Source organism: Phyllostomus hastatus, unplaced genomic scaffold (assembly GCF_019186645.2).
Source record: "Phyllostomus hastatus isolate PE091 unplaced genomic scaffold, TTU_PhHast_1.1 phas_scaffold_11, whole genome shotgun sequence".
Classification (NCBI taxonomy): Eukaryota; Metazoa; Chordata; class Mammalia; order Chiroptera; family Phyllostomidae; genus Phyllostomus; species Phyllostomus hastatus.
The window spans coordinates 5,859,675-5,883,020 of record NW_025334005.1 but is presented as its reverse complement, the minus strand read 5'-3'; the positions used below and the strand labels follow the sequence as shown (position 1 = coordinate 5,883,020).

Here is a 23,346-nt window from a genome sequence, read left to right as displayed (position 1 = left end):
GAAATGCACTCTATAATAAGGACTAAATGAAGAACGACGAGGCATGCAATCCAATCAGCACACGACAGAACATGGTTGCTTATAATGCCTCCACAGAGAAGAGTAGAAAATATTCCCACACTCAACATCAGGAGACACAGTGAAAGAAGCTGCAGGTGAGGCTGGCAGAGCAACTGTGGACCAGTTTGGAGAGGTGTCTATTGCTTCTCAATGGGAGTTCTTTCTCATTATTTCATTTTGGGAACAATGCTTCTATATCATTACCTTTTTTAAAAAAATGTTGACAGTGACAGGAAGTTTAAGACAGAAATGCCAGGGAAGGACAAGATTGAAATTTGCAGAGATAAAATTTGCCAAAAAAAAATAGGTTAAGATATTGTACATCATCTCAGGTCAACCTGGAAACTAAGCTGAACCACACATGCTGTATTTGTTAAAAAGGACATCAGAGAAGAAGACCTTTGTTCTTCCTTTTCTTTTTATGGTTACCTGGACTATGATAATGATAAGGAATATGGAAGGAGAGAACATCATTTAAGTTGCTAATTAACTCATGTATTTATCTGTGTTGTGTGTCAGCTACAGTGGCAGCTACTGGAAATGCAGGAGTGGATGAGACAGACCCAGGAATGACTCTGATGGGATTTCCAGTCCAGGAAGTTGGGTGGAAAGGAGACAAGAATAGTGTGGAACATATCAGAGACAAGAGATAATTGCTTGGAAGAAAATTGAACAGATTGAAGTGAAATGAAGGGAGGTCAGGGTGAGAGATGGTTTCAGGTATTTGTTTCTAACAACTGCTGTAACAAACTACCACAAATTAGGAAGCTTAAAACAATAGCAATTAATTTCCTCATACTCATGGTATTGAACACAGAGGTATGGACAGGGCTGTGGCATAAGTCAGCACTGGAGCTCCACTCACTCCCCAAAGAGTATCCACTGAGGCCCCCTCACCCTCCTCATCTGTTGCCACAAGTTCAACATAGGTTTGTGGCAGGTGTGACACAATGCGCACTAGGAGTCTCTGCCATGGCTTTAGTGCCATTGGAGGTGAGACTCTGATATCAGTGGAATTCTGGAGCATCAAAGGTTGTTTAGCAACACACCTAGTCTTTCCCTTTCAATGAAAATACCACAGCACTCACCCTGTGGGGACATCAAAATATCTCTGGACATGCACAAATGTCCATGAGGATGGGTACAGGAGTGATAAGATCCACTCCAGTAAAGAATTGTGGTTCTAGCAGTGTGGAAATGCATTGTTAGTTTTCCCATATTCTCTGGGTTAATTCGCCTAAGGACCAGAAGTGCACACTCTAGAGGCCCACGGTTAGCAAGAAAATGTGAGCATGAGCAGAGTGGAAATAAGTAACTGAACACAGAAGATTTGGTGTAGAAATCTAATGGACAAGTGAATGTCATGAGTGTATGCTGTTTAAATATTTAACCACATATTTTGTAGAAACGTCATGTTGTGTAAAGTTCAGGGTTTCGGTGATTGAGTGAAGGAGAATAGCTAAGGGTGACACCTGATCCTGACTCAGCTTCCAAATCCGGCTCCTTGTCCCCAGTCATTGGATGGATCCGGGTTAGGTTGGATCAACAGAATGTTTAATTCTAGGGAACAGAATGTCTGAGGTGCCCCAGTCCCTGGATGCCAGGGGTCCAACTTCTTTCCTCCTCACCTAGCCCTGCCTGTGGTGGCTGAGTCCACAGCTTTCTCCAGAAACAGAAACAATGTGTTAGCACCAGGATGTCAGTGTGGCACCCAGAATGACAAAGGTTAGAAGCTTAGACTTGAGTGGGAATCTTGCTTTCATTTGAGTTTCTATTCTAAATAAACCTCTCTTTATAAGAACACCCAATAATAACACATGCTATGCATTCAGAAAATTCTCTGTAAATCTCAAAATGTGTCCCAAAACCAGTTACAGAAAAACTAATTAGAAGCCTACTGTGTCACCTTTGTCACTCAAGGAGCAGAAGAGCCCAGGTCTCCAGAAGCTTCACAGAGAGAGAAGAGCCATAATGTCAGGTCCCACTCACTAGGAGAAAGGTGCACACAGAGGGCCATGGGGTCTTGGAAAAGAGATTCCCAGAGATTCAAGGCTATGATATGACACAGGAAGTAGGCTGTCTCTGATGTGGCATCGAGAATATATAAGGAGTTTTAACCTAAGGGACTCAGGCAAGGGCAGTAGAGGAGAAGACTTGAGGTGGAACAGAGGCCTCAGCAGAAAACTGTAGGACCTGCACAGAGATCTACCTGGAGTCCACAGGGGCAGTTGTGCAAGTCAAGGTCACAAGAGTCCACCTGACCCATAAGTGAAAGCCCATAGGGGTCTGACTAAGACAGTCAACAGACTTGAGAGCACTCTCTGATGCCACAACATCTGGCTCCTTAGGTGGCTCTGCTCCCACTAGCTGTGTGCCCTTGGCCAGGTTACTTGTCCTCTCTGTCCCACCTTGTACAGCTGGGGGGGGAATGATATGCCTGCCTCATGGGTTGGAAACAACCCATCTTCCTTTGCTCAGCAGAGGCCTGGTCTGTGATGGTGTTTTGGCATTCCATCCTTTCTGTGACCTCGTCTACCTTCTGTAGTGCCCTCAGTTTGGCCAGTAATTTCTTCATCACTCTGCTCAATGGGTTGTTGGGAGGATAAAAAGTAGTGGTAACAAGGCCTTGCATCAAGTAATCATTGTGTAGTGATTTGCCTTCTGTGATTTACTAAATCTGGAAGTAAGTAGCACAGGCAGGAGAAGATTAACGGGCCACCAGGAGGTAGAATATGTTCAAAAGCAATGTGTAAATGATACCTCAATAAAACTCTTCAAGAAAGGGCCAGGCAAATATCAAGTAAGAATGGGTCAAAATATACGGCTTATTTTAAACTGTGGTGGTTTTCCTCCTAATGGAACAAGAATATCTCTAGACTGGCAGAAAATGTAAAATATCAGCCAGTTTTAGGGTCTTTAGCAGTCTGAGTAGTCCTCTCTGGGGGATCAAGACAACTTCCTCCATGTTACAAATTAATCTGTGGCAGCTGACTTGGAGGCAGTCCCTGCCCTGAGCTCAGCCCTAGTGTGAGGACTTACCCCTATATCTCACTCTGTCCTCATGACAACCCTTGAACAATTCCAATTGTAAAAGGAGACCCAACTGAGACATCTCCACAGCAGCATTGGCCTGTGGCCTGGAAGGCACCTGTTCTAGGAGTGGCCAAGAAACTGATCAGTAAACATCTTGCTGCCGTAAAGACATCTCCCACACCTGGGCCATTCCTGAAGTTTCTGGTCTGAGAAAGTACTTCCCCACCCAACTCTCAGTGTTAGCTGGATCAGAAGGTTAGACAGGTTCCCGTCCAAAGACCATACTGCAGGCTAATGTCAGCCCTGGATGCAAGGGGCAGAACCAGCTTTTCCCAATGAGTGAAAAAGAAAAGCATAAAGTGTCTTGTGCCCAAAGACTGTGGGGCTGATTTCTAGGAACTACCTACAAGGATCAAAAGTCAGGTATCATCTCATCTTCAGAACTCTTTCATGGGCTTGATGCCAATGCATAAATCAGTGAGGAAAAATAGCTTTCACTACATGTTACTGCTTTTATTCAGCCTGGCAAGACCTCAGATGACAAAATATTAGTGTGAGTACATTTCAGGTCTTCAGTGACCTGAAGGACAGGCCCAGTATAATTCTCACTTTCTGCACATGTACCTGTGCCCCATGACCCAAGCTATCCAGGGTAAAATCTGAATAGTTCTCCTCTACAGCATGGTTTGTCAGAGCAGGTTTTGGTTGATGTCATACCAACATGAAAAGCAAAGGCTACCTCACTCCTCCAGTTTCTCAATTTAATTTGGGAACCTGAACCAAAGTACCTTTGAAAGGAAAAAACAGTAGGCCACCAATACCAGCATTCACACCTTTTAGATTCTTCTATTTCTGCTTAAGAACACTTGCTTTTAAATGTGTTTTGTCAGACACTTCTCCAAGGAGGACATACAGAAAATCCAAAGACACATGAAACGATGTTCAATATCACTAGCTATCAGAGAGATGCAAATTAAAACCACAATGAGATACCACTTCACACCAGCCAGAATGGCCATCATAAACAAAGCAACAAACAACAAGTGTTGGAGAGGTTGTGGAGAAAAGGGGTCCCTAGTGCACTGTTGGTGGGACTGCAGACTGGTACAACCACTATGGAAAGCAGTATGGAACTTCCTCAGAAAACTAAAAATGGATCTGCCTTTTGACCCAGCAATTCCACTGCTGGGACTATATCCTAAGAACACTAAAACACCAATCCAAAAGAACCTATGCATCCCAATGTTCATAACAGCACAATTTACAATAGCTAGGTGCCGGAAGCAACCTAGATGCCCATCAGTAAATGTATGGATGAAAAAACTATGGTGCATTTACACAGTGGAATTCTATGCAGCAGAAAGAAAGAAGGAGCTCCTACCCTTTGCAGCAGCTTGGATGGAGCTGGAAAACATTATGCTAAGCGAAACAAGCCAGGCAGTGAAAGACAAATACCATATGATCTCACCTTTAACAGGAACCTAAACAACAAAACAAAGAAACAAGCAAAATATAACCAAAGACACTGAAATAGAGGGCAGGCTGACAGTGAGCACAGAGGAGAGTAGAGGGAATTTCAGGGGACATTGGGAAGGGTTCATGGGAACAAACTTAAAGGACACATGGACAAAAACTAAGGGAAGGGTGGTAATGGGAGGGAAGTAGGGAGGGTTGGGAGGGGTGGTGGATTGGGAATAAAAGGGAAAACCCGTATTTGAATAATGATTAAAATAATATTTTTAAAAAATGTGTGTTTTGTGAGTGGAGTTATACTCTTTGACACACCAGGAATGGTCACCATGGACTATGCAGAAACATGGAGATGAAAATACACACACTTCATTGTACTTGATGGGAGATTGCTCTTGCTGAGGCAAAATCTGGACAAGGTCCAGTGTCAAAACAGATAGCAGAGCAGGTACAAACCACTAGGTACTAAGCAGAGCCCCCACCATGGTCTGTTCAATGAGTCAGGCTCCATTTCTTTATGAAAGTCTTTTCCTTGACTCTGGAATGAAGATCGCCAACAATGGTGAAGAGGAAGTAATTACACACATAAGAACATAACTTTCTTTCATTTCTAGCTTCTAACTAAATCAATATGGTTCTTGGCAACTTCAGATCAGCTGAATGATGGAAAGACATGAGTCTCCAGCAATACTGACAGAGAACAATGCATCCACAGGTGTTGACCATTGATGCATCTCTCAGGCTCTCTCACCCATTTCTTTCTCTTTACTCTCCTCCAACTTTGTTTCTCTTGTTCTGCCATACCGTCCTTGCTTAGGTTGATGCAGTGTTTCTGTTCTGGGAGGCTGTCTGTCCCTCCCTGAATTCAAGAGGGACACATTGCTTGCTTTCCTCAGCTGATTAAGTGCCACCTGCACCCAAGCCCTGTGTACTTGCTATTCCCTCTGCCTAGAAAACTCATCCCAAAAGGCCCCCTGGGTTACAGTGTTCACTCAGGTGAGCTGAAAAGTCCCAGTCCAATAGCCTGCCTGAACCTCCTACAGGATGCTGCCCTAGTGGTTGTTTTGTTGTTCTTGACACAATCACTTTCCCTTTCTCTCCTATCCAATTGCAGTCTTGTTTGTTACTTCTGATTAGAGGTAAGATGCACAAGTGCAAGGACCTGCTTGACTTGTTTCTACAATGGAATCTGTGACACTAGCACAGGGCCCATCCTGGGAGATTCATGGCTGTTAGGTGTATGGATGGATACATGAATGGGTGGATGGATAGATGATGGATGGATACATGGAAGGGTGTATGGGGGAATAGAAGAATGAAAGCTCCAATTTAGTCATAAGTACTGTGTTTTCAGCCCTGTGATAGGCTCTTGCATAAATGTCAGGTATCCTTACAAAGCCAGGAATGGGATTATGTGTGTCCACTTCAATAATGAGGGAAAGGAACCTTGGAATAACCAGCACTATAACTTGCCCAAGAACATGTCATGATTAGGGGTTACATCGGAGGTTCAAATATACAGGTGTGTGAGCCCAGGTTTACCATACATCACTGCCCCAACAGCATCTGTAATCATACATCTCTAATCATCCTTTGAATCAGTGGAACAGAATCCCTAATGAACTAAAAACACTACTCTTAACTATTAATTTATGACTAATTTCATGAACTTTACCTAACTGGGAAAGTCTTTGTGAAAACAACCTTCAAAGAAGATGAGAAATTATTTCTAATTCCCAAGCAAAAGCACCTGGGTTGCAGTCTATGCATGAGGAAAGTATGTCCTCCAGAGGCAGCATGTGGAATTGTACTTAGAACAGGTGTTTTCAGAATCAGGAAGAACACAGACTGAATGTGAAATGTGTCCTTGTACCATGAACAGGTAAAAGAGAAACAAGAGGAGTAACAGGGTCGGAGAAGAAGAGGAAGGGAGGAGGGTGGTGAAGAAGGAGGAAGAGGTGAAGGTGAGGAAGGAACTGGAAGGAGGAGAGTAGAAAGAATTTGAGAAGGGGGAAGAGATAATGAGGATCACAACAATGATAAAGCAATAGGGATGACAAGAGAGGCTCACAAGGTTGTCATTTGCCTTACTATTTTGCAAGCACTTTGATGTTAACTTCATCAAATGTCCTTACCATTATTGCAATTCTGAGACCTTTGAGGGCTTTCAAATCTCTTTCCACTTGGGTTGTAGGAACACAGCCCTGGTGGGCTAGGTCTGGGAGATTCTCCCAGTCCCTTCCTGACCCAGGGCCAAGTTTACCCTGTAACTCATCCCGTCATTCCGGGGAGAGATTAGGGTAGCCACCAGGAGAATAAAAGGCTGCAATCTGGACAGTCACCTCCAACTTGAGCTCCTTCTTTCTGCCACATTGGAGTGAAGAGCCCACAGCAGCTGCCTGAACCATGAAGCTGGTGACAGTCCTCATGCTGATTGCCCTCCCCCTGTACTGCTATGCTGGTGAGCACGGGACAGTGGGGCCTTTGGAGGAAGGCTGTGCTCAGGGCCCCTGTGTAAGTGCTGCTGCTCCCCAACCCCCACTCCCCCTCCCTCGCAGAGTAGCCAACTTCTCTAGTGTCAGCACTGTGTGTATTGAGAGTGGGCAGGGAAAGGACAAGGAGGCAGTTGCTTTAGGACTAAAAGAAAATCCTAGGTCCTGAGTTGAGTCTCCTAGAACTGAGGACTCAGACCCTTCCCACAGCTTCTCTGAGCACATGTCCCTGAGGAGAGGTAAGATGACAGCATCACAGTCAGGCCCCACATGGAGCTCACACCTCTGTCACTGAACCTGCATTTGCCTGCTTTAATCCCAGGGATTGGCTGTGATCTTTTGGATCAGGTGGTCAATATGACTATTGATCCTAATGTGGACGTGACTGAATATATCAATAACATGGAAGAGTTATTACCAGGCGAAGAAACTGAAAAGGCCTTCACATCCATGAAGGAATGCTTTCTCCAACAGAGCAAAGAAACTCTGGAGAAGGTCCAAGAGCTACAGGTAATTTTGGTGTCTCTTAAACTGTGTTTGAACTGTGGGACAGGACATGCAGGCTCTCAGTTTGTGACAACTCTTTTGAAGTCCGTGATGGTCATGCTTGTCAGGAAGATGCCTTCCATTTTATGAACACAACCTTCAGTGCACTGTCAAGCAACCTAGGTGTGCTAGCACCAGTGCGTGGATTCCTTGACCTTGAATTAAAGTCACGAGAGGGACAAGTAGAATCCATGGCTGTGAATCTGCCCTAGGAGGTGGGAGAGCGGAAAACAGAAATTAGTGGTTTCACATGCAGCAGTCATTCCATGTATGACAGATGTTGTGTAGTGTTTTCTAGATCTCATTCCCTGCCCTCATATACCATTTACAACATTCCAGGGTAACCACTTGCACATACTGCCAGATTAGAATGAGGAAAGTGCACATCAGTAAGAAATTCCTGACACAGGGGGCAGCATGGATGAACCTTGAGGAACTATGGGAAAACAAATGAACCAATAACCAACAAGCAAATATGACATTTTGTTGAGTAGCAAATCTCTTAGAAGCAGAGGTTGAAGAGTGATTGCCAGGGTGGCTGGGGAGGAAACGGACAGGGGATAAGTGACTGCAGCTGCACAACAGCATTATGAGAAGGTCTTGGAAGTCAAGTGTGCTGCCTCCTGAATGTTCTTCACATGATTACTAGTGCTTTTTAAGTGGTGAAAGAGTAACATTTGTATGTGTGTTTACTGTAAGTAAAAAAATTTTCAGTTATTAGCTCCTTCAGTTCAAGATGATGGGTATTTTCTTTCAATCCTCACTTAGACAAATCATAAGGAGCACACGCCTGCAATGTGTTGTCTCCCACAGGTGCTGGGTGGGGGGCATGGTGCTGTTGACTCTTCTTCTAATGTAAAGGAACTCAGAAATTCACATTCCCCCGTATTTGGACTGAGGTACTGAAAACCAAAACACAGCATATTGCTGGCTACAATATTTCAAAGAGAAGGAAACATGCAGATAAAATGACCAAGAGAAGTAACCCTGGTAGCAACAAGATCAGGCACCACCAGCACACTTTGGGATCAGTCATGGTCACCTGAATGAGAGAACAAATGCAATAAGTCCAGCTTCTCTTCCAGCACCAGCTTTTTGTCAACACATGTGGACCAATCCAGGAAAACAAAGAGGAGGCATGTTTGTTTCTCAGGATGTTCCTTGATAAGAACAAGTGAGATGTAAGTGATGTCTCTGTTTTTGTTTTCCAGCAAGCAATATACAGTAGCTTTTGGTGTGCTCAGTACTAACTTTCACACGACCTCAGAGATTGTCCACAAATCGACTGGTCATGTGTAAAAACCACAACTTAGCTTTCCTTCTTCATCCTTGGATCTACAAATGCAAGACAATTGTTGAAACCTCACATATATTTTCATTTCAATAAAACACCTGCAAAACTCAAGTTGTTTCCTGGTGGTTGAATAAAATGTAGGCTTTAGGGAGGCTCATGTCACACATGCATTTCTCACACACACATGAGTGTGCACACCCACCAACACATAATAATTCTCTATACAATTCAAGGGCAAAGTGCTGAGCATTTGAAAGGCATCTTGTCCCTCATCCCACACAGCCCAACACTGACCCTAATCACTGGCATGTGACTGTCCTCCCTCGTCCTGGTCCCAGGTGCATCTGGGCTATTTCAGGCTCTCAGGTCCTAGGGATGGTAGCCTGCTTAGGTTCCTGCATCCATAGCTGGCCAGCAGTTGACACTGTGACCACTTACCACGGCCGAGCTCCACTCTCAGCATTCTCTGTCCTAGACCATAGGTCACCAAGCAATGCTGAAAAAAACCTTCACCATCTATGTGCATGATACCTCCACCCAGTGCTGACAAAGATCCTCACCCTCAATTCACACCCCTAAGAGGAAATTCTCACCCTTGCCTGAATGTCCACTTTGCACACTTAGGTTGTGACTATGTTGGGCTTTTTCTGGGGCCACTCAGGCATCAGTGATGGCCCCTCTATTCCAAGTGGTGGCTCATCTCTTTTCCCTTCTTACCCCCTGCAGTGTGCCCCCACTGAGCCTGCTTCCACAGGTTACTGGCAAGCTTCCCAGGGAACATCAGTCAGTGGCATACATTTGGCAGCTTATTCCTCAAAGATGCTTTCACACCTTCAATCCCCTCATGTTATCTTCATTCCTTTCACAAAAATGTTCATTCCCTGCTTCATTTTGGCAGCTTTCACCTGCTTTGCTCCCTCCCAGCCCAGTGCATTTTCACAGGTGTTGATCAGACATACTGGATATTGGACAGCTTCTTGGGAGTCAACCGTCCAATCTGGGGTCCACACAGGCCACCACTTGGCATGGGCACTATGGCACCGGTGCTCCCTTACCCCAGTCCCCAACATTACTTCGAATCCTTCAACCAACCTTGTCCTCTGGCTGTTGATGCTGTGTTGGCACAAACCACTTCTTCACAGCAACTTTTCCAAGTAATGCAGGCAAATGTCTTCTGATTGACCTCCCCAACTATATCATGAGACAAAAGGGACCCTGGGAAACATGTGAACACATAGACAGCTTCCTAACTGCACTGGGGCATCTTGGGTGTTTCCTGAAGCACGTGCGCCAACATGGTCCAGGAGCTGAGTCTGAGGAGTTGGGTGATTTCTCTGACTGCCATATCCAGAGGCTGACATCTTGTCATCCACTCTAGCTCTAAGGATCCTTGAAGCTGCCATAGCTCAGGATCCTGAGGCCTCTCCTCACTTCCAAGCCAGTAACCAGTCCAATGAGAGCATGGCCATTTCAGTGACTGCAGTCAGACTTCACACTCTCACTCCCCAGCACAGGCCTTCTGTGGCTCCCTCCACACTGAGTGCAGTCTGAGTGCAGATATGTGGACCCCTCACCAAGTGGGCTACATCAATCAGTGAGCAAAGGCCAACTTCTGCAGGTGCCTGAAAAGCACCAAGACTGAGCAGGGACCATAAGTCCCTAATAAACAAGTGTGCATATAGGGGGTGTAATAAGCAAAATGTTAAAATGTGAGGTGTGGATCCATGGACATGGTTCTTTTGTCTGGGCCTCATATTGTCACCAACCTGGAGGTGTTATGGAGAACTAGAAGGATGTTCCTTATTATGACCTATTGAGTCTTAGGTACTTTCAGCCTCTTCTTTATTCATTGATATAAAGAAAAATAGGTGTTCTGTCCAAGATGGAGTCATAGATACATATGTTTCACCCCCTTGTGCAACCAGAAAAAGGAAACAACCAATTTAAAAGCAAAAATCAACCAAAGATAACAGAAAATTGAACGGAAAAGAAGCCTCACAACCAATAAGTTAAAGAAGCAACAATCAACTAGACTGGTGGGAACAGCAGAGAGAAGCAGCTGGGGCAGAGATGATGCATGGCAAGGCCACCACTAGCAGATGAGGTGGTCCCACATTTGTGTGCATTTAAACTGGGAAGAACAACAGGGGAGAGAAACACACTGCCTAACCCAGGGTTCCAGAGTGGACAAAATGAGCTCTCTGAACCACTGATGTAAAAACCTGTGGCGGTGGCGGGAGAGGGAGAAACTGCCAGTCTCTTGAAAGCATGGAGAGAGCCCAGAAAGTGCCATTGTTCCCTTTCTGTCCCCTCCCATGCATAGAGCTCTATGACACAGCATTGTGGGTTGCCCCACTCTGGAGAATACCTAAGCCTCTGCCCCTTACAACATTAACAGGTGTGCCTAGAGAAAGGAAAATGGGCCAAAGAATATCAAAACTATGAAGAGTAAAATGAAAACAAACAAACAGGTACCAACAACTGAACCCAAAAAAGCAAAAACTAAGCAATCAAGTAGAACAGGAACAGAATCACAGAAAAGGACATTACATGGAGAGTTTTCAGTGGGGATGGGGAAGGGAAGAATGGGAAGAATGGGGGGGAAGTTAAGGAGAATAAGAAGGATAACTGGTAGGCATAAAATAGACTGGGAGAGGTTAAGAATGGCATAGGAATCAGAGAAGTCAAAGAACTTGTGTGTACAGCTCATGGACATGAATTAGGGAAGGGTATGTTGCAGGATTGGGTGGTACAGGGCAGATGAGTCATAAAGGGAAAAAATTGGGAAAACTGTAACAGCATAATCAATAAAAGATACTTTAAAAAAAAGAAATACGGGACAAATTAAAGGACTGATGAAAACTATAGAAAAAGGACTAGATGACCAGGACATAGCATCTATCACATGCAGATTTCAAAACACTAATAATCAAGATGCTCACTGAAATGACTGAGTGCAGCCCTAAAATAAAGGAAGAAGTGAAGGCTGTACAAGGTGAAATAAAGAAAAATATACAGGGAACCAACAGTGAAGGGAAAGAAAGCAGGACTCAAATCAATGATTTGGAACAAAAGGCAGAAAGAAACATTCAACTGGGACAGAATGAAGAAATAAGAATTTTTTTAAAAAATGAGGACAGTATAAGACTCTGGGACATCTCCAAATGTGCAACATCCAAATTACAGGGATGCCAGAAGATGAGGAGCAAAAAATTGAAAACTGATTTGAAAAGATAAAGACAGAAAACTCCCACAATCTGACAAAAGGAAATAGACATACCAGTCCAGGAAGCTCAGAGAGTCCAGGAAATTTTGGATCCAATAACTTGGATCCAAAGGGGACCACATCAAGACACATTGCTCAAGATTAAAGATAAGGAGAGAACTTTAAAAGCAGTAAGGGAAAAAAACAGAGTTACTTACAAGGGAGCACCCATAAGACTGTCAGCTGATTTCTCAAAAACAAAAAACAAAACAAGCAAAACAAAACAAAAAACATGCCATCAAAAAGGGGATGGAAAGAAGTATTCAAAGTCGTGAAAATAGTGACCTACAACCTAGATTACTCTATCCAGCAAATCTCTCATTGACAATGGAAAGGCAGACAAAGTACTTTGCAATTAAGTCAAATTAAAGGAGTTCATCATCACCAAGTTTTTATTATATGAAATGTTAAAGGGACTTATCTAAGATAAAGAAGAAGATCAAAACTATGAACAGTAAAATGACAACAAACTCACAACTGTCAACAACTGAACCTAGAAAAAGAAAACCAACAAAAACAAACTGAGCAAAGAACTAGAACAGGGACAGAATCACGTAAGTGGAGATCACATGAAGGGTAACTAGCAGGGAGGGGCATGAGGGAGAATGGGGAAAGGTACAGGGAATAAGAAGCACAAATGGTAGGCACAAAATAGACAGGGACGTGTTAAGAATAGCATAGGAAATGGAGAATCCAAAGAACTTATATGTATGGCTCATGGACATAAACTAAGGGAGGGGAGATGCTGGAGGAAATAGGGTAGCAAGCAAAGGAGGATAAAGGGGAGAAAGGAACAATGGGACAACTGTGATAGCATAATCAAAAAATATAATTAAAAGAATACACAAATACACCCCAGAAGATTCATTGGTACGTATTCATTATTACTATAGTCACTTTGGGTTAATATTGTTGAAGAAATTATAACAGTTTCGTAGAACCTAAAAATATTGATTGCCTAATTCCCTGTTTGGGTTTTGCCTGGTTGAAGAGTCACCCTGAAGGGCACTGAATTTCCCGGGGATGGTCAGGGATCATTCTGGGTGAGGAGATCACTCAGGAAAGAAGAGGGACTGGTGTGGGTGTGAGCAGAAGGGTGCTCATAACTTTTGCCTGCAGATAGGACGCTGGGGACTGGCAAAGGGAGGGGGGCTGAGTTCCAATCTCAGCTTCTGCTTTGCTTTATTCCTGTGAAACACACATATGTCCTTCAAACCCAACTGCCTGTAGGTCACAGTGGGGACAAGAGAATGGGTCAATTGCCACTTGCAGGGAGAGTCATACAGTTTAAGGGGGCACCAGTAATCCCAGTAATAACTTTTCAGTGAAAGGTTGTTAAAAACCAAAATAAATGTCATATATCACCTTTAAGGATTAAGAGAGGATGTGGCCCTGCTTTGTCTGAGTCACCTCTCTCACTGGCTGGGTTCCCCCCCACACCCTGGCACCTTGAGTCCCTGACAGAAAATGCCCAGAATGGAGCCCTGCCAGCTGTGGGGACAAGACACAGCAATTTCCCTGTCCCTTAGAAGTTTTCATCCCCCTGCTGTGTGTTAATAAGTTTGAAAACCAAAACACTAGACAACTTCTTGAATGTTTTCCTGAGACCTAAGGGACACGTGTGCCTGCACATCCTGCTGAGGACAGAGTACAAAGACCCTGAATGCCCTGGGTAAGTAACACACATTACCACCCACAACCCTCCTCTACCCTTAGTTCCAATATCTCCTATCAGGGTTTTAACACCACAGTAACAACGACTCAGAGGTGATTATGAAACAGTAAGTGAAGGATTGAAAAGTAATGACCTTATCTTAACTTGTAGAAATCACAGTGGGGCCAAAGCCACATTCAGAAGCACACTCTATTAGCACTTAGGATAAACCAATATTGCTGTTGGCAGAGTCAGTTAGACTCAATCTGCTGTTTGACTTGGGAATGAGGTTATTTATTCTGTGTGACTTAGTGTTTACACTTATTCCTTCCTGAGGTAACTGTAAGAGCTGACATTTACCCCCAGACACTGTGCAGCACGTTTCCTCTATTGATCCATTCATCCCAACACACGTCCTCTGAGGTCGGCACTAAGATATCACCCTTACTTTACAGATGAGGAAAGTGGGGCTAGGAGGGTCAGCACCAGCTGAAGATCCATGGGTAGAAAGTTACAGAGCTGACCATGAAACCACTAGTCTGTGCCCAAAGTCAGGCTACTCTGCACTATCCAAGAAATGCAAATGTTCTCATTTTGAGTCATGCAGACCACACTTTAGAATTCAAAACAGAGCACACCTGTCCTGCTAGGGCTGTGGTGGGGGCAGCATTGACTCTGTAGAATTATTTGAGAGTAATCAACACCAGCAAAACTGTAAATTTTTCCTTGTAGAACAAGGTGTGTGTCTCTATGAACAAAGGTTCACAATTTTCTCTGAACACATTGCATGTTTCTGCAGGTACATTGCAGCATTATGCTGCTGGCACTGTTCCTGGTGCTATAGTCAACTTTTCCCATGTGGTTATGTGATGGGAACAGCTGGGCTACAGGAGATGAGTCAATGGTTCTGGGCTGAGCAACTGTTCAGCTAATGTTAGGAATCTCATTAGTTCCAACAGTTTTCTTTTTCAGTAGATTATCTTAAATGTTTAATTCATCAATTCATTTTTTAATTTAATCTATATTGTATTTTCCTATTACCATTTGGTCTCCTAATAACCATCTCCCCCCAGCAATCACCACTCTGTTGCCCATGTCCATGAGTCCTCATTAATTCACTTTTGATAATCCTCACCTGAGGATTGTTTATTTGTTTTAGAGAGGGGATAGCAGAGAAAGACAATGGGAGAAAAATATCAATGTGAGAGAAAAACATCAATTGGTTGCGTTGTGTGTACATGCCAAACAGGGATTGAATTCCCACCCTAGGCATAAGCCCTGGCCAGGAATCACACCTGCAGCCTTAGGGTTTATGTGATGTCCCTCCAACCTTGTGAGCCACACTGGCTAGGACTCAAATCGTTTTCATATAGATTTCTTTCTTTGTCAGAAGAGAATATTTTTTATAGTTTCCTGCTTTCCTTTTTTATTTTTAAAAGATTTTGTTTATTTATTTTTAGAGAGAGGGGAATGGAGGGAGAAAATAGGGAGAGAAACATCAATGTGTGGTTGCCTTTCATGTGGCCTCCATATTGGTGACGTGGCTGGCAACCCATGCATGTGCCTTGACTTTGACTGTACCAGCAACCCTTAGTTTCACAGCCTGCACTCAATCCACTGAGCTACACCAGCCAAGACCTACTCTCCTTTTTAAATAGAAAAAAAAATTAAGGCTGTTTAGGTTCACTAGAAATTGAGCAGCAAGTGCAGACTGCCCACATGCATACCACTCATGAACATGCACAACCTCCCCATCCCCTGATCTACAGCCTCATCAGACTGGGACATGTGTCAAAATTGATGAACCTCTATTGATACATCAGTATAATGTATGGCCCATAGTTACCATTAGGGTTCACACTTGTTTAGTACATTCCATGCATTTGATGAAATGTACAATGATGTGTACACACCTTACAGTGCATAGAACTTTCCTGCCATCCGGTCCCTGTGATCCACCTATTTCCTTTCCCTCTCCCCACCACTGGAAACCACTGACTGATCTTTGAACGTCTCCATGGCTTTGACCACTCCCAATGTCTGCCATTGCATCAGGGATCCTGTAAGCCCTAAGGGCCCTAAGATGCTACAGTCACTCAGTGGGAGAAGCCTGGGAGAAGCCTGATGAACCCTTGAGGTTAGGATGTATTCTGGACAGGTGTCTGGGAGCAGTAGGTCCAGGTCAAGGCAACAATTGTTCAGAGTGTCCATCACAGAGGACTGTGATACTGTTGAGAACACTGGGCCATGGTGATGATCAAAAACAGTGGACTTACTTCCCATTTTATTATCATTTCTTAGTTCTCCACAGACAGTGCACCCTTCATCGTCCACACCTCTGGGGGCACTACCACTGCCCCACCCTCTGACCTCAGCACAGCCGGCAATATGTCCCCTCTGCTAGCCTCTGCACTGCACTGAGATGTCACAATGAGAAGCCACTGTTTTTTTTTAATCCACTGCAAGGAAAAAGGTAGCGAGATGTTGACAGATATGTGTTCTGGAGAAAAGGAAGGCTGGGGACTCTGTAGAATGCACACAATGAATCAAATAGATTGCCACCTTGGTCCTGTCCCTGAGCAGTATGTTTTTCAAATGACATACCTGAAATAGTTATTTTTATTGCACATTCAGGGTGCAGCAGTGCTTCAATCCTGTTCTACTCTCTCCTCAAAATCCTTTAGTTCTCTGGCCTTTTTAAAAGATTTTATTTATTTTCATAGAGAGGGAAAGGAGAGAAAACGAGAGAGAAACATCAATGTAAGAGAGAAACAGAGTGGTTGGAGGCTACTGCGCCCCAGCTGGGGACTGAACCTGCACACAGGCATGTGTCCTGACCAGGGGTGGAACTGGTGACCTTTGCTTCACAGGATGACGCCTATCCAACTGAGCCACACTGTTCAGGGCTCTTTGGTCTCTATGCAAATGTATCTTCTCAGTGGGGAGAGTAGCACTGTTTAGATCTGCCCAAGTCTCTTAATGTCTGGCTCAGTGGAAGACAGGTGCATTCACATATTTGTTTCACTCTTCACTCTGTTGTAATATCCATGTCAAGTAGTCTCGGGAAAATTCCACTGCACACTAGTGAGAGGGTGGGATTGACCTGGAAGTATAAACCTTAATGTTCTTATTGACAGTTTTGTGCCAGACCCCGAGTTGGAGGGTCCCATCAGAAGTGACATGTAAGTGTGCATGTGTATGGTGACATTTGTGCTGTGTGCCAATTAGGTGAAGGTCAGAGAGCAGACTTGCCCTAACAAGTTAAACATATGGAACAGATTCCAGGTGCAAGTGTGCACCTCAACATCTAAGACTTTACATTCTTACCTCAAAAAATGTGCAATGTTACAAACTTCTTTGGGGGGGGGGTTAAAGTAGACTTTATGAGGAAAAGTTAGTGTAAAAACACTCAAGTTCATAAAATTCAGATATGACAGTAAAAGTATACTTTATAACTATAGTAATCACTTTTTAATCACAAGTAAGGTAAGGCCTCCATTACTGCCTAAGCAAACATTCTTCTCTTAGGCTCTATTGCAAGCCCAAGCAGGAAACACTGCAGGTGTTAGAAGGGAACCCAATGCTGTATCTGTGTGTGAGGCAGCAGAAAGGGTAAACGGCATGTTCTGATTATGGCATCACAACATTGTGGCCTGAGCAAGGGTAACTTGGCTGATATGTCCTGCGGTGTAGTGTACATTAGTAATTGTGCCCATGCATTAAAATTCTCATTTCTGTCATTAAGAGAGTAATCAATTTTCTTCATGATAGATTTGTTTTACTACTTCCATGTGGTTTCTCCCTCTCAGATCTGCTTCCAGGGACATTCCTCCTTTGGGGACAGCTTCCTGAGATACCCACTTTGCTTTCCCTGACTTAGTTTGGTAATTGAATAGCAGCTGAAATGCCAGGATGCAGGGCTGGTGAAAGGCCCCTCCCTGAACCCAGGGTGAGTCAGCTCTCCCCATTGTTCAAACCCTGATCCACACTAGGGCAACGGGCATCACACTTGGTCAGGAGCATTATTTACAACTTAATGTGGGATTCTGTTTGGTTATGACATTTTGTTTTTGTGTAGTTTATTAAAGTATAGCTAGAAATATGTTCCTGAATTCTGAAAGTACAGTCATCCCTCACCTATAGCAAGAGTTACGTTCCAGAGACCCCCACAATAGGTGAAAATCTGTGAAGTAGCGGTGTTATACTTATTTTATTATTTATATATATATTAAGGCTTTGTAAACCCTCCCCACACTCCTATAAACCTTTCCCACACTCTTATAAACATTTCATATGCTCTTAAACACTTTCTACACTCTTAAACCTATGTAATTTTAACAGCATATAAAATTCTATTTGGGTACACACCAGTGAATATACACTTGTTTCTCGTGGTTCACTTATTGCAGCTTCAGTGTATCAGTGTTCAGGGTATTTAAAACCCAAGATACAGTGAAGCCGCAATAAGTGAACAGCGATACAGCGAGGGACAACTGTATTTGTAGCCGATTTAAACAGAACTGTGCCTTTGCACAAATCCTCACCTGACTAGGTTTAAAAATCTGTGCAGTCTGACTTCAGTGTTCTATTCTGCCAAAACTTTCTAGTGAAGAACAATGACTGATGTTAATGGCCCCGAGGGGAGGGGGCAGCCGGCTTGTGCAGCCCTGGATGCTGTCCGTGGTTCTGAATTTGCTAAGGCCTGCACAGGGTTCACCTGTATCGTCAGAGACGCCTATTTAATCTTGCCCTGTGTCTTGCCCTGTTTCTCTGTCTTTCCCAAGGCATTTTCTCAGGGGCCTTCATCTTTCATGACACAGCCAGCAGGTTGGACAAAGCCATACTGTGAGACCTCTAGTATTTGGTGGAGGTCATAGAGAAAGCCTTCACTGTCCACACTATGGCATTGATCAAGTTCTTCGCAGTCCTGGTGAGGGATATGGTGCAGTCTACTCCAGAGACAATGAGCTCGCCACCATAGTTTTGCACCTCAGCCTTCACCTTGCTACAAATGTTGAGCTGGTGGCTGTAGAGGGCAATGCACTGCTGGGTGGCCTGCAAGCAGAACCTGGGCATTGCCCTCATCTGGGCAATGATCTGGGATGGTGTGGCCACCCTTGTCCATCCTGAAAATTGCCTTGGCAATTTTCTTGGCAGTGCTTCACAGTGGATGTATTTTTGAGTGTCCCAGACCTTAGCAGGTGAAGTCCCTTACCTCCACCACTATCATGCTCTTCTGCCTGGGCCGCATAATGGTGTTATTACCACTGTCATCCCTTATGAACATCTCGGCAACCAAGTTGCTCTTTTCTCCTGGAAGCTGGCTGCCTGTCCCTCAGTGTTTGCTTTTTGGTCTTGGGGACACTGAGTCATGATGACCAGGGAAATCTAGCCAGCTTATAGGGTGATCAACTTCTTGCTCAACACTTCTCCTACTTCAGAGAAGGAACCTTCTGTCCCAAAGTCAGAGTCACCAACTCCTTGGGAGTCCCTATCACCAGCTTTCCTGATGTCCCCCATGTCATTGCACACCAAGCAAGAGGCTTCAATCAACTCATTCTCATTCATGGGCTGGCAGGATCTGAGCTGAGGGCTTCCACTGCTACATCCACTTTTTTTGTAAAATACAGCGTGACTATGTTGGAGAGAAGTGTGGTAACTTCCAGCACCTTCTCTGTGGGGTCCCCAGTCTCATAGGTGTCCATGGCTGAGGTGACTGCAAAAAAACGACCTGGGTTTCTGGGCCTCAGATTGCAACAGCTCTGTGCTCTTGCCCATCCATATCTCTTTCTTGGGGAGCAATGACACATTACCTCACATCTTCCAATATGTGACTCTCTGAGATAGCCAGGAAGTCATCAATGGAGATAACATCATCAGCAACATCTGTGAGAACATGGACTGGTTTTTCCCACCATTCTTTCAAAGGATGTACATGCTCTTGGATCGGTTTACTCTGTGGTTTTAGTGCTACAGCCAATGCAACATTGATAACCTGAGGACAGAGGGCTTCCAGCAAGCTTGCAGATGTCTGAAAAAGCTTGATATCTTCTTCATTGTTTGAAATTGAACAGGCCTAGTTGGTGACCTCAGACAATTTGTCGGCACGTTCCTGGAAAACTTGGGCTCTCTCTTTAACTTCTTCATCATTTCCGTTCTTTGCAGCTTCAACAAGTACTAACAGGGGAACATTGGTTTCCAGGAATGAATCTGACCAGAGGTCTGTGACACTTCATGAAGCTGTCTACACAGGTCTCTGTTCTTCTTCATCATTTTACCTACTGCATAACTGAGTGCAACATTTCCCTTTTTTAAAGATTTATATATGTATTTATTTATTTATTTATTCATGTATTTATTTACGTACTTATTAGAGAGAAGGGAATAGAGGGAGAAAGAGAGGGGTAGAAATATTGACGTGAAAGACAAACATCAATCTGTATGTCCCCGCACATGATCATGATGGCCCACATCTTTCATTTCCTGTTGCCCCTTAGCATCGTGATGTTAAGTTTATCCACATGAGGTTCCCAGGCTTTATACTGTATTCCCAAGTCTTGTAAAACATCATCAGTCTTTGCTCTCAAGCTAGAATCTTCCACAAATTTCAGCTAAATAAGTAATTTGTAGACACCTGCCATGACTACCAAAATAAGCAGCTAGGTAACAGCACAGAGCAAAGTTCAAGTTGCCTGAACCGTGTTGCCAGGCACAACAGAAGAACAGGGGACATCCACAAATTCTCCTGCAAAACTCACATCACCTTGTTTTCCAATAACTTTTGCAGCAGCCAAATCTTCCCCTTGTGAAACTGACTCTCCTTCCAATTTTATCCCATTATTCAGGAATTCTCACTTGCTTGTTCACCAGGTGCAGCTGAACCCTGGGCTTTCTTGGAATGGCCTCTCTCCCCATTAGAGGGACCCTTCCTATTGGTGTTCACTAGTTTTAAGCTGTGTTACAAGAGTATCCAACAGTCTCTCAACTTCCAGAGTCATGATCTGTACACTTTACAGGGTTCCCCTCTGAAGTCTATGTTGCCTGCGTGGACAGCAGGCATTTCTACAGGGAAGGGAGCAAGCACAAGAATTTTCCCAAGGCCCAGAGCCAACACACACCAGTTGGTATTTTTGCCATGCAACTCCAAGGAGGAAATCCTGGTGAATGTTCATAGCAAAAATTCTAATGAAAGTAGGAATAGAGGGATCTTTACAACCAATAAAATCAATTTTCAAAGTCAACAGCAAACATAACTCTAAATCAGTGAATGCTAAAGGTGCTTCCATTATAACAGGGGGTGCGGGAATATCTGAAGAACCCAGTATTAGTCAACACAGGTCTGGAAATTTTAACTGTCACCTAAAATAAGAACATAAAATAATTCTAAATATTCAGACAGATGAGATTACATCTTTCGGCTTGCCAGCAACATGAACCTTTCACCAGGAGACATGAGAAAGGCTCACAGAGAACCACTAAGAGTATTAAAATAGTATCAGAAGATACAAAGTAAGTGGCTGAATACATGCACAATATATGAAAATACAACACCTTGTGTATGCTGTAGGACAGAGTGAGAAACAGAAATGGAAGATGTCTCATTGGTAAAAATGACAAAACCATAAAGTATGTAGGGACAAATCTAATGAGTAAGGTAGTATAAATTGTGTCTTTAGAAGACTAATTATACAAATCTCAATCTTTCCAAACTTGGTATATAAATTCAAAGTACTTTCAACCTGAATGCCACTGGAGATTAACAAGAAACTGGATAAAAATAGTTAAAAAATTATATGGAACAATTTATGTCTGAAAATGGCCAAGAAGATTAGGAAGAACACTGAGTGGTTACTTTTCACTCAGATATTGAAAGTGAATTAAGTGTAGATTCATCCAGATTAGTGTAGCCTTAGAAATAGACAACTGTACTGTGGGATATGATAGGTAACTCAAAAATGAATGCACACACAGAGAGAACTTAATATATGGCATAAATGATGTCACAACTCAGCAGTTAAAAGGCTACGTTTTTGGTCAGACATTGCTACTAACCATCAGCAAGAGACAAAACAAGACTTCTACCTCTTACAACATACAAAATCAGAACTGCCTTCAAGACTGGCATGTAAGAGGTGAGGAATTTCAGTGAAATGGTTGTGATAGGAACCAGGTTGCATGGAGTCAGGAGGGGATTGAATGGAACCAGTCACTGGAATGTGACACATTAAACACTCTCACATGTTGCGATGCACACACGCCCACTCTGGCACAAGCTGACCTAATCTACAGGTGCTTGGTTTTACTTTTCAGCCTGATGGAGGCCATTTTCTGACCTGTAGAAAAGTTCATAGCAGGTAAAGATAATAACCTACAATTGACTTAATTAGCATAATAAATAAATCAACTAACCAACACATGAGCTTTTTGGTCAATACCTGTGTACTTGGAAAGGTTGAGTAACAGTTATTCCTGTACAGTCTCACGTCTTACATCTTACACCGAAGAGCAGCAGATCTACAATGACAGGGATTTACAGAAGATGCCAAGGCTATGTGCACATGAATGTCAGATGCATAGGGATTAATGAGGACCAATATCCACAAGGAACAGAAGACTTCTGTTACCTCCTTCCTACAAAAGCCTGTTCAAGAAGAAAGGTCTTTCTGGTGAGCAGGGAATAAAGTTAAGCAAAGTAAATAGTCTTGAGGATCCTCCAATGAGTGTTAGCTCATCAGTTTCGTGGTCCATCTGACACGCCCAGTGGCGTTTTGGCCTCTTTTCCCAGTGAGTTCCTCCAGAATCCCTAAACCAATTCTGTCAACTTCCCATGGTGTTCCAACATATTGCCTTTCTACTCCGTAGAACACCTGCTTATTTTCATCAGCCTAAGTGTCACCTGTGTGTGCAGGGGACTCAAACTCCCATGACTGGGAGGTCAAAGGTTTGTGGGGTTAAGATTTGCAGTCCTCCCATTTTCTGTTCATATGTGGGCTGATGTACACTGAGGAGCACAGACCTCAAGGATGGCCAGCACACCTGCCCCATGTGGGGAGGATCAGGAAGAGCTGAGTGAAGAGGTGGCTTTCATGGCTCCCAGGCAGTTCTTCCTTGGAATGACTGTGTGTGACATCATGTCCCCAGGTAGAACACGTGTACTGTGACAGATCCTCACCTTCATCTGGTAACCTCAACTCCAGCTAGAAAGAGCTTAGGATAGAAGGAGACTCCTTGACATCCGACCATTTTCTCCTGGTGAAGAAGATCATTGGGTCCCACCTGGAAGTCTCCTGGGCCCACAACAGGCCCAATGGGCAGAGCTCCAAACGCCTTTTTTGTACACAGCCTAGATGGTCACTATGACACCAGTAGATCTTGAGGCCAATTTTGGGTCTGTTTTTTTTGTAATTTACTCAGTCTTTACCTTGTCCCTGGATCTGTATCACCTTCCAGAGCTGTGGGATTGGGCACGGTATGTGCTTGTAATTTGATGTGTAAAACTTTGTGTACCTTTGGATAACATTCCTCCCAAGTT

At 43.7% G+C, this 23,346-nt stretch overlaps 1 pseudogene; it reads right to left on the bottom strand.

Moving 5' to 3' along the window:
• Nucleotides 1–18,549: 18,549 nt before the first annotated feature.
• LOC123829526 lies at nucleotides 18,550–20,147 on the bottom strand (annotated as a pseudogene).
• Between the last annotated feature and the right edge of the window lie 3,199 nt (nucleotides 20,148–23,346).